A 13,894-nucleotide genomic window follows, 5' to 3' on the forward strand; every position below is an offset into this window, starting at 1 on the left:
AAACCAGAAGTGACTCTTTTTGGCCCTCAGAAGGCCCTCTGTTGGCTGGGGAAGCCACATTGGCAGGAGGGCCACATCATCTCTCTGACACTGTGTTTGGGGGCTGGGGAAAAAAAGAATTAATTTACATTTTGAATTTGAATAAATTTAAATAAATTTACATAAATGAATATTCATTCATTCATCAATGAATGAATGAATAAATGAATATATTGGAGAAGGAACTTGTATGAATGAAAGAAGGTCTTGCAACAGCACAAGGCCTATTAAAGGCCTTGCATGGAGCAAGGTTGGCCTCTCCTTCACTGCCGCTGCTGCATCACAGACATGAAACAGCAAGCAGTGGAGGGAGTCTTCATCCCACGGCTCATGCGAGAGGTCAGTTGCCCTCATGCTGAGAGCAGTTGAGTTGGGACAGTGTGGGCTCCAGCAAGTCTCCAGAGGGCCAGAGGCTCATTGGGTACTGGGGGCTCTCTGAGGGCCAGATTGGGGGTCCCCAAGGGCCACAAGTGGCCCCTGGGTCGGGTTTTGGGCACCCCTGCTACAGAGGAAGGGAAGGGGAGTGGGTTCAGGGTTAGATTGAAGGAGAAGATATTTATCATGTTGCACATACTCTGGCTTACAGCCCAATCTTGCCTGTGCCATGATCTAGTGGCACTGAAACAGCCGCCACTGTGGGCAGGGAGGCAGCTGGAGGTCTCCCTGAGATAAGAGAGCATTTGTTCTCTTGCCCCGTGTTGAGCCGCAGGAGCTACTGTGGGTTGTCAGCTTGGAACTGAATAGCCCCACATAGGGCATTTAGGCTTGGGGCAGGGGATAGAATCCAGCAGGCAGCCTCAGCTGCCATCTCTCCAGGGCCTGAATCACCATCCTCCCTACCCGTCCCGTGCTTCCCTCCCCTGCCCTGGATCACCCAAGGCACCCAGTGGCAGACTCACAGCTGATAGCTCCCAGGGCCCCTCTGATTGGCGTGGAGGCCCTATGGCCTGCTACTGCTGAAAGGAACTGGGTGGGTGAACATTTAGAAAGAAAGCAAAGGTGGAAATGAGCTTTGTGGCAACCAGCCCAAAGGAGCCATTGCACCTGCCCCTGAAATTTTAACACCTGCCCCTGGAAACTTTGAAGAGGAGGAAAAAACTCTGAGGTGTCACCCAAGATCTGATAAGGTTCCTTCCACCCTGTTTCATTCCTCAATATTTGCTGGACTTCAGGATATTCTAAAATAAATTCCAGTATCCGAGCAGATACAGCATGGTACAGACTTCAATTGCAGGGGTGGGCAAACCCCAACCCAGGGGCCATTTGCAACCTTCCAGGTCCCCCAATCCAACCTGCAGGGAGCCCCCAGTCTCAAACGAGCCTCTGGCCCACCTGAGACTTCCCTGGGCATTGTTACAAACCCCCATTGCCTCTGAATAACTTCCGTCTCCCTGTGTTTCTAGCTTGGTCTGTATGTTTTCACTGTGCAAGAGGTGTGTGGCAAACGGTTTATAGTTTGCAAGTGGTTCTACATGCCTGTGTTATAAGAACATAAGAACAGCCCCACTGGATCAGGCCATAGGCCCATCTAGTCCAGCTTCCTGTATCTCACAGCGGCCCACCAAATGCCCCAGGGAGCACACCAGATAACAAGAGACCTGCAAGGCTTCCTGGGAATTGTAGTTAAGAACATAAGAACAGCCCCACTGGATCAGGCCATAGGCCCATCTAGTCCAGCTTCCTGTATCTCACAGCGGCCCACCAAATGCCCCAGCGAGCACACCAGATAACAAGAGACCTGCAAGGCTTCCTGGGAATTGTAGTTAAGAACACAAGAACAGCCCCACTGGATCAGGCCATAGGCCCATCTAGTCCAGCTTCCTGTATCTCACAGCGGCCCACCAAATGCCCCAGCAAGCACACCAGATAACAAGAGACCTCAGCCAGGTGCCCTCCCTTGCATCTGGCATTCTGACATAGCCCGTTTCTAAAATCAGGAGGTTGCACATATACATCATGGCTTGTACTCCGTAATGGATTTTTCCTCCAGAAACTTGTATTCATGTGTATTAAAGTTCTCATGTGTATTATAAATAAGCTTAGTAAAGTTCATTCATTCATATAAGTTCCAGTTCTAATTTATGTACATTGATTCAAATTTGAAATGTAAATTCTTTTTTTTTTCCTCCCGCCCCGACACAGTGCCAGAGAGATCATGTGGCTCTCCTGCCAAAATGTTTGCCCACCCTTGCTTTAGAGCAGGGGTGCTCACAATTTTTTGGCTCCAGAGCTACTTTGAAACCCAGCAAGGCCTGGGGATCTACCGGAGTTTTTTTTTACAATGTTCGTGCCATCATAACATATAACATTTATGTGTACAATGTATGTTGGTGTACCTTGAGCCCCACTAAGTATAACAGGATTTACTCCTGAGTAGACATGCCTAGGATTAGGCTGTGAGGCTGCAATCCCAGCCACACTTACCTGGGAGTAAGCCCCATTGAGTACAATGGGCCTTACTCCCGGCGTTTCCTCCCAGAGGCACCTGAAGGGGGGGGGTTGGCACTCTGCGATCTACTCATTTTGCCTTGCGATCTACCGGTAGATTGCGATCCACCTATTGAGCACCCCTGGTTTACAACCAATAAAATGTATTCACTGAAAGTCACTACAACGCACGCTTTGCACACAACCCTCCACTCCCCAATTGGTATAAAAGGAAATCCTCACCGGGCATCGTCGTCTCGGGCAATAAGAAGGCGCATGTGGCTGGTGGCAGACGCTGTTCTGAGAATATCCACAGCTCTGGGGGAAGACCAGAAAGAAAAGAAGCAGTGAGGCAGAGGCTCACACAGGGACTGCTTCGACCTTGGATTCGATTGCAGTGGTTCTCATACTTTTAGCACCAGAACCCACTTTTAACCATGAGAATCTGTTGGGACCCACCAGAAGTGATGTCATGACCGGAATGACATCATCAAGCAGGAAAATTTTTAACAATCCTATGCTGCAATCCTACCCAAGCTTACCTGAAAGGGGGGGGGGGTCGGCCCTCCACGATCTACTCATTTTGCCTCGCGATCTACCGGTAGATCGCGATCCACCTATTGAGCACCCCTGCTTTAGAGCATTGGCATCTTTCCTTTGACATTGTAACTGATGTGCATTGTTCAACACTACAAAAGGGCACTCTTGATAATGATTGCACTAAGTTTTTCTTGGTGTAGTCAGTGTGTTTTACTGATACACACGTGTGTGCCTTTGCATTGGTAAAATGCCGCATGGAATGATACCCATCATGGCTTGTAACCCGTGATGGACTTTTCCTCCAGAAATTTGACCAATCCCCTTTTCAAGGCATCTAGGTCAGATGCCATCGTTGCATCTAATGGCAAGGAGTTCCACAGACCAACTACACACTGAGTAAATAAATATTTTCTTTTGTCCAAACTCTCTCAACACTCAATTTTAGTGTATGTCCCCTGGTTGTAATGTTCTCCAGAACACCAGATGTCCAGTTGCAACCAGAAGTGCCTCCCATTTGCATCCAGGTGGTCTTCTGAAAGGCAGTTCCGGTTTCTCTGGCTGAGCCCCTTTGCAAATTTCACTATCCCCAGAACTTGGTGTCTGCAGGGGGTCCTGGAACAGATCCCTTGTGCATATCAAGGGCCCACTGTATTCTACAGGGAGGGGACACATAAATGAAAGGAGCTGGAAGGCATTGCATGGTGCTCTGTGCCAATGGAAATTTAAAGCAATAGAGAATTTCTACTGCATGGGTTCAGCTTCAGAAGTAAGACCTTCAGTAATAAGACCAATTCCCTCCTTGCAAGTCAGTTAGGGTTATCCCAGCCTCAGCATCTTGGTCAAATTCATCGAGCATCTCCTCCTTTCCCAAAAATTGATTTCAGCATCCCTCAAGCAGAGATCCACCTGTGTCAGTTTTATTTAGCTCACCTTCTGTTTTCTGCAGCAAGGGTTTTTTTGTCATACATTCCTCGTCGGCTTGCTTGCTTGCTTGCATTTTTGTCTCTCTGGAGACTCTGCCATTCTTTCCTGACTTGAATCTGAGGCTGGCCTGTCTTTTTCCCGGGCTTCAGCACCAAATATGTTTGGGTCAGCTGGAGGTGCCAGCATTAAGGCTTTTCAGATGATTGCTCTGGATTGTGTGATTTCAAAACCCCAAGACTTTCTCCTAATGGTGACACTAGAACTTCTGGCGTAACCACTGTACGGGAAGAAGCCTTTTCTACTGCCACTGTTGTTACTTCTTGTGTGTAACTAAGAACATAAGAAGAGCCCCACTGGATCAAGCCAAAGACCCACCTAGTCCAGCTTCCTGGATCTCACAGTGGCCCACCAAATGCTTCAGGGAATACACAAGACAACAACCTGCATCCTGGTGCCCTCCCCTGCATCTGGCAATCTGAGGTAGCCTACCTCTAAAACCAGGAGCTTGCATGTACCTACCATGACTTGTAACCCATGATGAACTTTTCCAATCTCCTCTTAAATTTGTCCAATACCCTCTTAAAGGCATCTAGGCAAGATGCCAGCACTACTTCCTGTGGTAAGGAGTTCCACAGATTAATCACATGCTGGGTATTTTTTTGTCTGTCCTAACTCACCCAAGACAATTTTAGCGGATGTCCCCTGTTTCTGGTGTTATGTGAGAGGAAAGAAACTCCCTTGCCCTTCAGCCCTTGCTGCATCTCCTAGTACAGTTGCCACTGACTCTGAGAACTCTGATTCCATATTAGAATCAAACCCCTGAAGTCTCAGTAAGAAGTAGCATGGACAAGTTTGGGTAGAAGAAGGTAATTCATCTGGAGAGTACCTGTAGTGGCTGTCGAAGAATCTGACAGCCCAATTCTATGCATGTCTACTCAGAAGTCAGCCTCATTATAGTCAATAGAGCTTGCTCCCAGGTAAGTGTGGCTAGGATAGTGGCCATAAATTGTCAGGAGGTGGTTGAAAACTGTCAGGACTTGACAGGTGTTTCTCAATGTAGCAGTCACTGAGTACCATCACCTGCATATCGGCACATCAAGTGTGCTATCAGAAGTAACTAACATAAGAACATAAGAACAGCCCCGCTGGATCAGGCCAAAGGCCCATCTAGTCCAGCTTCCTGTATCTCACAGCGGCCCACCAAATGCCCCAGGGAGCACACCAAATAACAAGAGACCTGCATCCTGTTGCCCTCCCTTGCATCTGGCATTTGGACATAGCCCATTTCTAAAATCAGGAGGTTGTACATGCACAATCATGGCTTGTAACCCGTTGATGTTGATGTCATCATCACCTGTTACTTCCTGGTTGGGAGGTAAAAGGCTCAGGGTGGTCAGGAGGGCTTTTTCAAGAGCGTGAAAACAGCACTGCTGGAGCTCTGCCCGCCAAGCCTCGCCTCCTGCCATTCTTGTTGTTGGATAGACTTATTCCTTGGGGGTCTTAGGCTGTGGGTGGGTGGGTGCTGACTTTGGAGCCTCCAATTTTGGCTCTGATTCTGGGTCTCTTGCCTGGCAGGCTGAGCCTCCATCTTGATGTAGAGGCCTGGGACTTGATCCTGATCAACCTGATCGCCCCCCCTCCTCAGGGGTTGGACTCCAAGTTCTTGCTCAGGGCAGGGGTTTTGCCACTGAGTGGCAGCTGACACCAGAGAGGGCCTTGTCCAAGTCCCAGCTCCGGCACGGCCTCCGGCTCAGAGCTGTCAATGCCCAGAATTGCACAGCAAACACTCATTGGATTTGAAATGATTGATTCAGCCTTTGAATGCTAGAGATGTTCCTCCTCTTTGCTTGAGACATACCATTGACCACCCTCTTCCTTGGCTTGGGCTGCTGTAATGGAGATGAATGGGTCCTGCACAGTCATCACATGAATTTTTATTGTCTTGTTTTACGAGCTGGGATGTTCTGTATGCTCAATGCTAATTGGGTTATGGCATTTCCAGTGAATATCCTTTTGGTCTTTTTGGAATTAAACATCTTAATCACAAAAAGCGTAATTTAATTTGGACATGTATGATTCATAACTATCACCACCTTGTGATTCAATTAGACTTCTGTGCGTTGGACAGTAATGAAATTGACCATATGGGGGTTGATTGATCCGTTAAGTTCACTGGAGAAGTCGTGTCTGCTTTAAAACTTGGAGGGGATTTCAATTTATTTATTTTTAAGAATGTTTTAAGAAGCAAAAGTCCTATAGTTTTGATCAGGGGTCTCCAAACCCCAGTCTGTCCAGATGCAGCCCGTGGAGAGCCTTAATTGGGCCTGCAGCTAGCCTCTGATCCCCTGAGAGTCTCTGGGCCAGTTGACCAAACACAACCAGAATTATGCTTGTGGGGTGGGGCAATGGGGGGGTCCATTTAAGAGTGTGGTGTGCTTGGAGAAATCCTGAATATTTGAGCCCATTCATTCATTCATTCATTCATTCATTTATCTCTAATGTATTTATTAAATTTAATATTTAACTTTTTTTCCGGCCCTCAACACTGTCCCAGATATTTGATGCGGCTCTTCGGCCTAAAAGTTTAGAGACCCCTGGTTTAGATAGATCCACCCTTCTCCTCCCCCACCTCTGTGTTGTATTATGTTTGGAATCTGCCTTGCAGAATTGTAAATGCCTATGTACTTGAATGGCATCCTATTTGAGTATCAATCGTCATTGCTCTTTCCCTGCCTTGCCCTGAAATGCAGGCTCACCTGATATCACTTGAACAGCCCTCCTTCCCTTGGCTCCGGCCTCCTAGAGCCCTTTGTGCAATGAAGGAGGCAGGTTGACAGCTTCCACTTGAATCCGGGATGTGCGCATGCCCCAGTGTCCAGTCTGAAACAGAGTGAAGCTTTTGCACAGGCTCTCACTGGGCACCTGCACAAACTTGAGCCACTGGTTGAATGGCAGGCGAAGGCTGAAAGGCTCACACAGAACATGGTGACTTTTTGAGTGTCAACTACCTGCAGGCAGGTTCGCAAAGGTTTGCGTGCTAGAAGATGCTTTGCGAGTCGCTAATTCAGCGCCCAGTCCAAACTGCAAGGACAGCCAGCCCAGCCCTGAGACCAACAGATTGGTGAGGGGAGCCCATCTCTGACCCCGTATTTGCCTCCACTAGCATACCTTGGGGGGTGTCAGTGGAGACAAGCATCCCCGGGTGGCATGCCATTCACTGCTCCCCACCAGCCTGCTTCTTTCCAAGTGAAAAACACTCAGTGTGAAAGTAATTGCGGCGATGTGATGATGTCACTGCAATTACTTCCGGGTCGGGGGGGGGTGGCATCTCAGCATTGCAGAGTAGGAGGAGCAGAGGCTGGCATAGAATCGGGTAAGGGAGCAGCATTTGGCATGGCTTCTCAGTCATCAGGTGATCTTAGGCAAGTACAAGCTGCAATCCTATACGCACTTACCTTGAAGCACGTTCTGTTGAACTCAACGGGATTGACTTCTGAGTGCCACTTGGCCACACGACCGTCCAGCCCTCGACCGACAACATCGCCTTGTCTCCCTCCGAGCTGGAGGATACTCTGTGTCAGTAATGAAATGATAACACTTTAACTTTGTGTTGGGCTATTAGGCCTAGCATTGCTTAATTAAGGTTTGTGAAGCGTCACAGTTCTCCGACAAAGGACATTATGCTAGTGGGAAGGATTCCGAGAGGCACATTCCTCAATCATCTCTGTTGAATCTGGAGGTTGCTTCCAGGGTCACGTTGAGTGTAACTTTTCCCTGTAGCCATCATCGATAATCTTTTTGAAAGTTGGCATGAAATTGTATACCCTTTGCATCCTTTTAGGGAAGTGCCATGCTAAGCAGGTGGCATTAAGTTGGTTTTATATGCTGCAATGTGTGGTGTTACTAATACTCTGTGATTTTTAAGTCCAGGTGAGCTAAGGCAGAGAATTTCAACCTTTTTCATCTCAAAACCCACTTACAAAGTACAAGGCACATCATCAATTTTTTTTTTTTTTTACAATTGACCAGGCATAGTGTGCTGTTGGTGGGGTTCTCACATACTCCCTCCCCATGACCTTACTAATAAATAGTTGGCAACCTTCAGTCTCGAAAGACTCTGGTATCGCGCTGTGAATGGTGATTCTGGAACAGCGTCTAGTGTGGCTGAAAAGGCCGATTCAGGAGTGACAATCCCTTCCACACTGGGAGCAAGTGCAGTCTGTCCCTGGTCTGTCTCCCTGGCTATGGGCCTTCCTTCTTTACCTCTTTGCCTCTTTTCCTCTTTTCCTTCTTTGCCTCCCAATCCTATCCCATTTTCTAGTGCCGGTGCAGCCATGTCGATGAGGCATGAACTGCATCCTGTGGTGGGGAGGTAGTCACAAAGGCCTCCTCAAGGTATGGGATCATTTGTTCCCCTACCTCAGGGCTGCATTGCGGCTGCACCAGTGCTGGAAAATTGGATAGGATTGGGTCCTTATAGTATTGTATTGGCAACCTTCAGTCTCGAAAGACTATGGTATCGCACTCTGAAAGGTGGTTCTGGCACAGCATCTAGTGTGGCTGAAAAGGCCAATTCGGGAGTGACAATCCCTTCCACACTGGGAGCAAGTGCAGTCTGTCCCTGGTCTGTCTCCCTGGCTGTGGGCCCTCCTGCTTTGCCTCTTAGCCTCAGACTGTTGGCCAAGTGTCTCTTCAGACTGGGAAAGGCCATGCTGCACAGCCTGCCTCCAAGCGGGCCGCTCAGAGGCCAGGGTTTCCCACCTGTTGAGGTCCATTCCTAAGGTCCCTCTTGCAGATGTCCTTGTATCGCAGCTGTGGTCTACCTGTAGGGCGCTCTCCTTGCACGAGTTCTCCATAGAGGAGATCCTTTGGATCCATATTAAAATCCATATTAGGAGATCCTAATAAATAACTCTCCCCCAAACGCGCACAGCTCATCTGCTGTGAGCTGCAGTTCACAGTACGCTGGTTAAACATCACAGAGATGGGCTGGTTCACAGTTCCGTTATATCAATTCTCCAGGCTGGCCCAAAATTTCCATGTGCTTGGGGCAGCTAGCCCACTGACTGCCACCACAACTATGATTCGTCTTCCTACTCCCCAGATTCAAAAAGAAAAATGGGATCGGAAGAAAAGGGGAAAGAGAGTGGTGAGCTAGAGCAGTGGTCTTCAACTTTTTTTGTGCCATGACCCCAATAAACAAAAAAAATGAATAATGAGACTGGGACTCACCACTGATCCCAACCCCTGGGGACCTATCTGCTCCCCTCCCTCTCACTTGAAGAACTTTGCTAATTCAAAATTACATGCACAATGTCTGCAGTGTAAGGCTGGGCCGCTTTTGTAAGGTCAACCTCTGTTTCTGTCATGCATGGCCACTAACGAAATTGTGTGGTTGGTCTGTGGAACTCCTTGCCACAGGATGTGGTGATGGTGTCTGGCCTGGGCACCTTTAAAAGGGGATTGGACAGGTTTCTGGAGGAAAAATCCATTACAGGTTACAAGCCATGATGTGTATGCGCATCATCCTGATTTTAGAAATGGGCTGTGTCAAATGCAAGGGAGGGCACCCGGATGAGGTCTCTTGTTATCTGATGTGCTCCCTGGGGCATTTGGTGGGCCAAATACAGATTCAGGAAGCTGGACTAGATGGGCCTAGAAACATCACTGGAAGAAACATCACTGGAAGAAACATCACTGGAAGTCCTAGGAAGCTGGACTAGATGGACTAGATGGGCCTATGGCCTGATCCAGTGGGGCTGTACTTATGTTCTTGATCTTGGAAGCTAAGCAAGGTCAGGCCTGGTTAGTACTTGGATGGGAGACAGCCTGGGAATACTGAGTGCTGTAGGCTAATACCATAGTCTTTCGAGACTGAAGGTTGCCAACCATGTGTGCAAAGTCTTGTGTGTTGGGGAGACTGGGTAAAGGCTTCTCTCCTCTGCCGCTGTCATCAGCCTGGTCAAACCATGGAAGCTGGCCATTTTTGTCCCTGTAAATTGCCACGACCCCACAAATGAGGCTTTGCGACCCCAGTGGAGTCATGACTCACAGGTTGAAGAACCCTGGGCAAGAGTGTCGTATCCTCTCTTCCTTTGACAATGCAGGGAACGGGAGGAGGAGTAGAAGGCAGTGGGCAGAAAAAGCCAGCTAGTTCATGGCCTGAGGTGTCCACCGTGCAGCGCAATCCTATCTTGCGCTGGAACAGCCAAGCTAGAAGGCTTCTGCTGTATGCAGCGCCAGATAGGGCTGCAAAGTGGTTCAGCCGAAGGCAAGGGGAAACTTTCCCCCTTCTCCCTGGGTAAGCCACTGCAGCCCCTATGGGTCTCCTCAGACTTGCGCCACCACAGGAGGTGGCACAAGTTCGAGGAGAGCGGAGCGACTTGAAGCCGCTCTGTGCTGCTTGGGTATGGGGGCTAGGATCCGGCATAACAGCTGGATCCCAGCCCTGCCCGCCCACCCCTGGGACTTCCCTCGGCCCACCCTTCCCCCTCCCCAGAACACCTAACTTCCACCTCCTCCCCACCCACCCCAGAGCCTTGCGTCGGCCGAGCTCAGCCGTCACAAGGCTCACCCCGCAAGCCGCTATGGAGGCTGGATGCAGCCTCCATGTGCCAGTGCACCTCTGTGCGCTGGTGCGACTTGCTCCCGAGGAGGCGCAAGCGTGCTTTATGGCATGTTTGTGACCCTCCTAGGCTGGCGCAAGGGACTTGCACCAGCCTAACTCTTAGTTAGTTTTGTGCCCTTAATCAGCCTTGTGGGTGATTAAGGGCTTGCTTTGTTGACCTAATGCAGTGATTCCCTAACTTACTGTGGTCACAGTGCCCTTCTTTTGCAGCACCCTCTTCTTCCTGGCTCTCCCATGTGCTGCCATCCTGAATCACGTGAGACCTTGCGCAGTCCAGTATGGTGGCATCCAGGAGAGCTTTGAAGATGGCAGCACCTAGGAGAACCGGGAAGGAACCAGGGACATCCTGCAGCACCCCTGTGAGTCTGCGACAGGTGGTACAGTTTGGGAAACTTTTCCCAAACTGGCCTAATATATGATACGTCTCACTTGAATAGTGTTGTGTTAGAGCTGATGTTGGGTACAATTCTGACTGTGACTCAACAAGCATGCAGGTTTCTGCACCCCTGTACCCCAGGGGTGGCAGGTGCAATGCTGCAGTGGGTGCTGTGAGTTCAAAAATACAGTGGGCAGCCAGCACCAGGCATAATGTTGCTTTTACTGCTGTGAGTCCACTGAGGATGAAAGCAACCAGCATGTGTTAGCAATGGTCAAGGTGGGCATGGGATCTCCTGGCTAATAATGGCCAGGGCAGGTGTTCGTAGTGGCCTCCCAAGACACTAGGCAGCATGTGTCAAAAATGCCTCTGAGTTGCTCCATACTTTATTCTGGGATTGGCAGCAACTGTTACCCTGCACATGCCCTATCTCGTTTGATCTCGGAAGCTAAGCAGGGTTAGGCCTGGTTAGTACTTGGATGGGAGACCGCCTGGGAATACCAGGTGCTGTAGGCTTATACCATAGTCTTTCCATGCCTGATCTCGTCTGATCTCGGAAGCTAAGCAGGGTCAGGCCTGGTTAGTACTTGGATGGGAGACCGCCTGGGAATACCAGGTGCTGTAGGCTTATACCATAGTCTTTCCATGCCTGATCTCGTCTGATCTCGGAAGCTAAGCAGGGTCAGGCCTGGTTAGTACTTGGATGGGAGACCGCCTGGGAATACCAGGTGCTGTAGGCTTATACCATAGTCTTTCCATGCCTGATCTCGTCTGATCTCGGAAGCTAAGCAGGGTCAGGCCTGGTTAGTACTTGGATGGGAGACCGCCTGGGAATACCAGGTGCTGTAGGCTTATACCATAGTCTTTCCATGCCTGATCTCGTCTGATCTCGGAAGCTAAGCAGGGTCAGGCCTGGTTAGTACTTGGATGGGAGACCGCCTGGGAATACCAGGTGCTGTAGGCTTATACCATAGTCTTTCCATGCCTGATCTCGTCTGATCTCGGAAGCTAAGCAGGGTCAGGCCTGGTTAGTACTTGGATGGGAGACCGCCTGGGAATACCAGGTGCTGTACCATAGTCTTTCGAGACTGAAGGTTGCCAACCATTCTGGGATTGCATTGGCTGTGACACTCTGATACCCTTCAAGTGTCCTTAAACTTCTAGGCCTCCGCATAAGGGATTCATTCAGGTCTCCCAGATGTATTTGCTGTGCATGGGTGTTTAAGGCTGTATGTTTACCATTCACACTTGCATGGTGCAGGGAACACCTAGTGTTTCTGCAAAAAGCCCAGCACTCCCATTAAGCATGGAATTGCTCTGTATTTGGGATTGTATTTGGGTTTCTGTTAACCTGGGTTAATAAAGTTCACATGTAGTACAGCATGGGATTGAGTGGAATTGATACATGAGAGAGCAAATGGGGGCAGCAAGTGTGTCCCCTCCTTGTCCCCTCCTCCTGACCCCTAACCCCAGTTAGTTGCACATCAGCCCCGGAGTTGAATCCAGATTAGCTATCCGAGGGAAGAATTTCCTAACTGGTGCACTGTGAAGCAGGCCCCAACTAACGACATGACAGTGAAAATTAGACTGAGGGTAATCAGAGAGTTCTTGCCATGCATTTATTACAGGTCAAATACACAATCAAGTTTGCTTTTTTTTTCAACCACAGGGCAGACTAAATGAGTGATAATTAGGTTTGGATTGCTTAAGTAGGTTTAAAGTGCCATGGTGGAACATCAAATGGCAATGTAGTTACATACCAATAAAGATTTATTGTCATTAAACCGGAGGCCTGGCAAACCATCTGCGAAGGCTTTGGCTCTAAATATAGAGTGATTTCTGTTTCTCCCTCCCCTCTTTCATTTTTGTGATGTTTCTCGGCGTACCCAGCACTTGGTACATTGGTTTGCAACACACTTTTATTTATTTATTTTTCAGCTGCAAAACGGTTCCTGGATCACCTTTCTAGGACTTTGCTGTTTTGATCTGGAATTATGGGATGCTTTCCCCCAAAACACTTGCACGGTAGCCCATGTCCCCCCACTATCCACATTATAGTTCTCCCTTTTTTAGTGTGATGTTCCTGCTCTCAGCATGCGTTCGGTGGCATAGGGAAAATGGCGCCCCATTGCACTCCTGTCCAAGCAGAGAAGGGGAGGTCATGGGGCAGGAGCCGGCCCTACCCACAAAGTGAATTTGTGTGCTCAGTAAAACCATGTTTTTCTTTAAAAAAAAAGATTTTCTTGGGTGAGATCAGCTTCTGCCTTTGGTTTAGATAAGGATCTATATGTCAGCATCCTGGAAGCACTGCAAAAAATGATTCCTTTTCCTACTACTGTTGCACGTTTGCAATGCCTCTGTTTCAGGTACAGGTATGTGCCACTTAATGATGGGAATTTGTTTTCCAATCCCCGTTGTTATACAGTTAGGTCAGGGGTGTCAATCTCATTTCATACAGTGGGCTGAATATCATTCATGTTGTCTGCTGAGGGCCGGAAATGATGTCATTAGGCAGGAAGTGATGTCATTAAATGGGTCCTAACCAAAAATAAGTGCTTTTTCTCACTTAGGTACTCATTAGCTGCAAATGACTGGAAAAAAAAAATGCAAACCTTGATCATATTTCAAGTTATGGGAGAGCCCAATTTTCATGCGGGCTGCCCTTTCACAAGTAACACCTCAGCACTGCTCAGAAGTTGAGAGTCTGAGGGCCAGGTAAAAAGCTTCCGTGGGCCGCATCTGGCCCCTGGACCTTACGTTTGACACCCCTGGATTAGGTCATTAAGTGAACATTCAGTTCAATCTATTGCCTTTGTTGTGTAAACAGACATACCCTGCCAGACACTAGCTGGTTCTACAGGCTACTGGAGATTGATGGCCTCTTCTTTGCATTAAGAGCCTCTCTGTTGCATTAAGACCCTCTGCTGCAGGCTATGGGAGAGGTGATTGCTTCATTAAGA

General features: G+C 48.7%; 2 pseudogenes; both read left to right on the forward strand.

The window, feature by feature from the left end:
- The first annotated feature begins 11,333 nt into the window (after nt 1-11,333).
- On the forward strand, nt 11,334-11,450 carry LOC136633786 (5S ribosomal RNA; annotated as a pseudogene).
- Nucleotides 11,451-11,671: 221 nt separating this feature from the next.
- Nucleotides 11,672-11,786, forward strand: LOC136634147 (5S ribosomal RNA; annotated as a pseudogene).
- Nucleotides 11,787-13,894: the final 2,108 nt, after the last annotated feature.

Source organism: Tiliqua scincoides, chromosome 13 (genome assembly GCF_035046505.1).
Source record: "Tiliqua scincoides isolate rTilSci1 chromosome 13, rTilSci1.hap2, whole genome shotgun sequence".
Classification (NCBI taxonomy): domain Eukaryota; kingdom Metazoa; phylum Chordata; class Lepidosauria; order Squamata; family Scincidae; genus Tiliqua; species Tiliqua scincoides.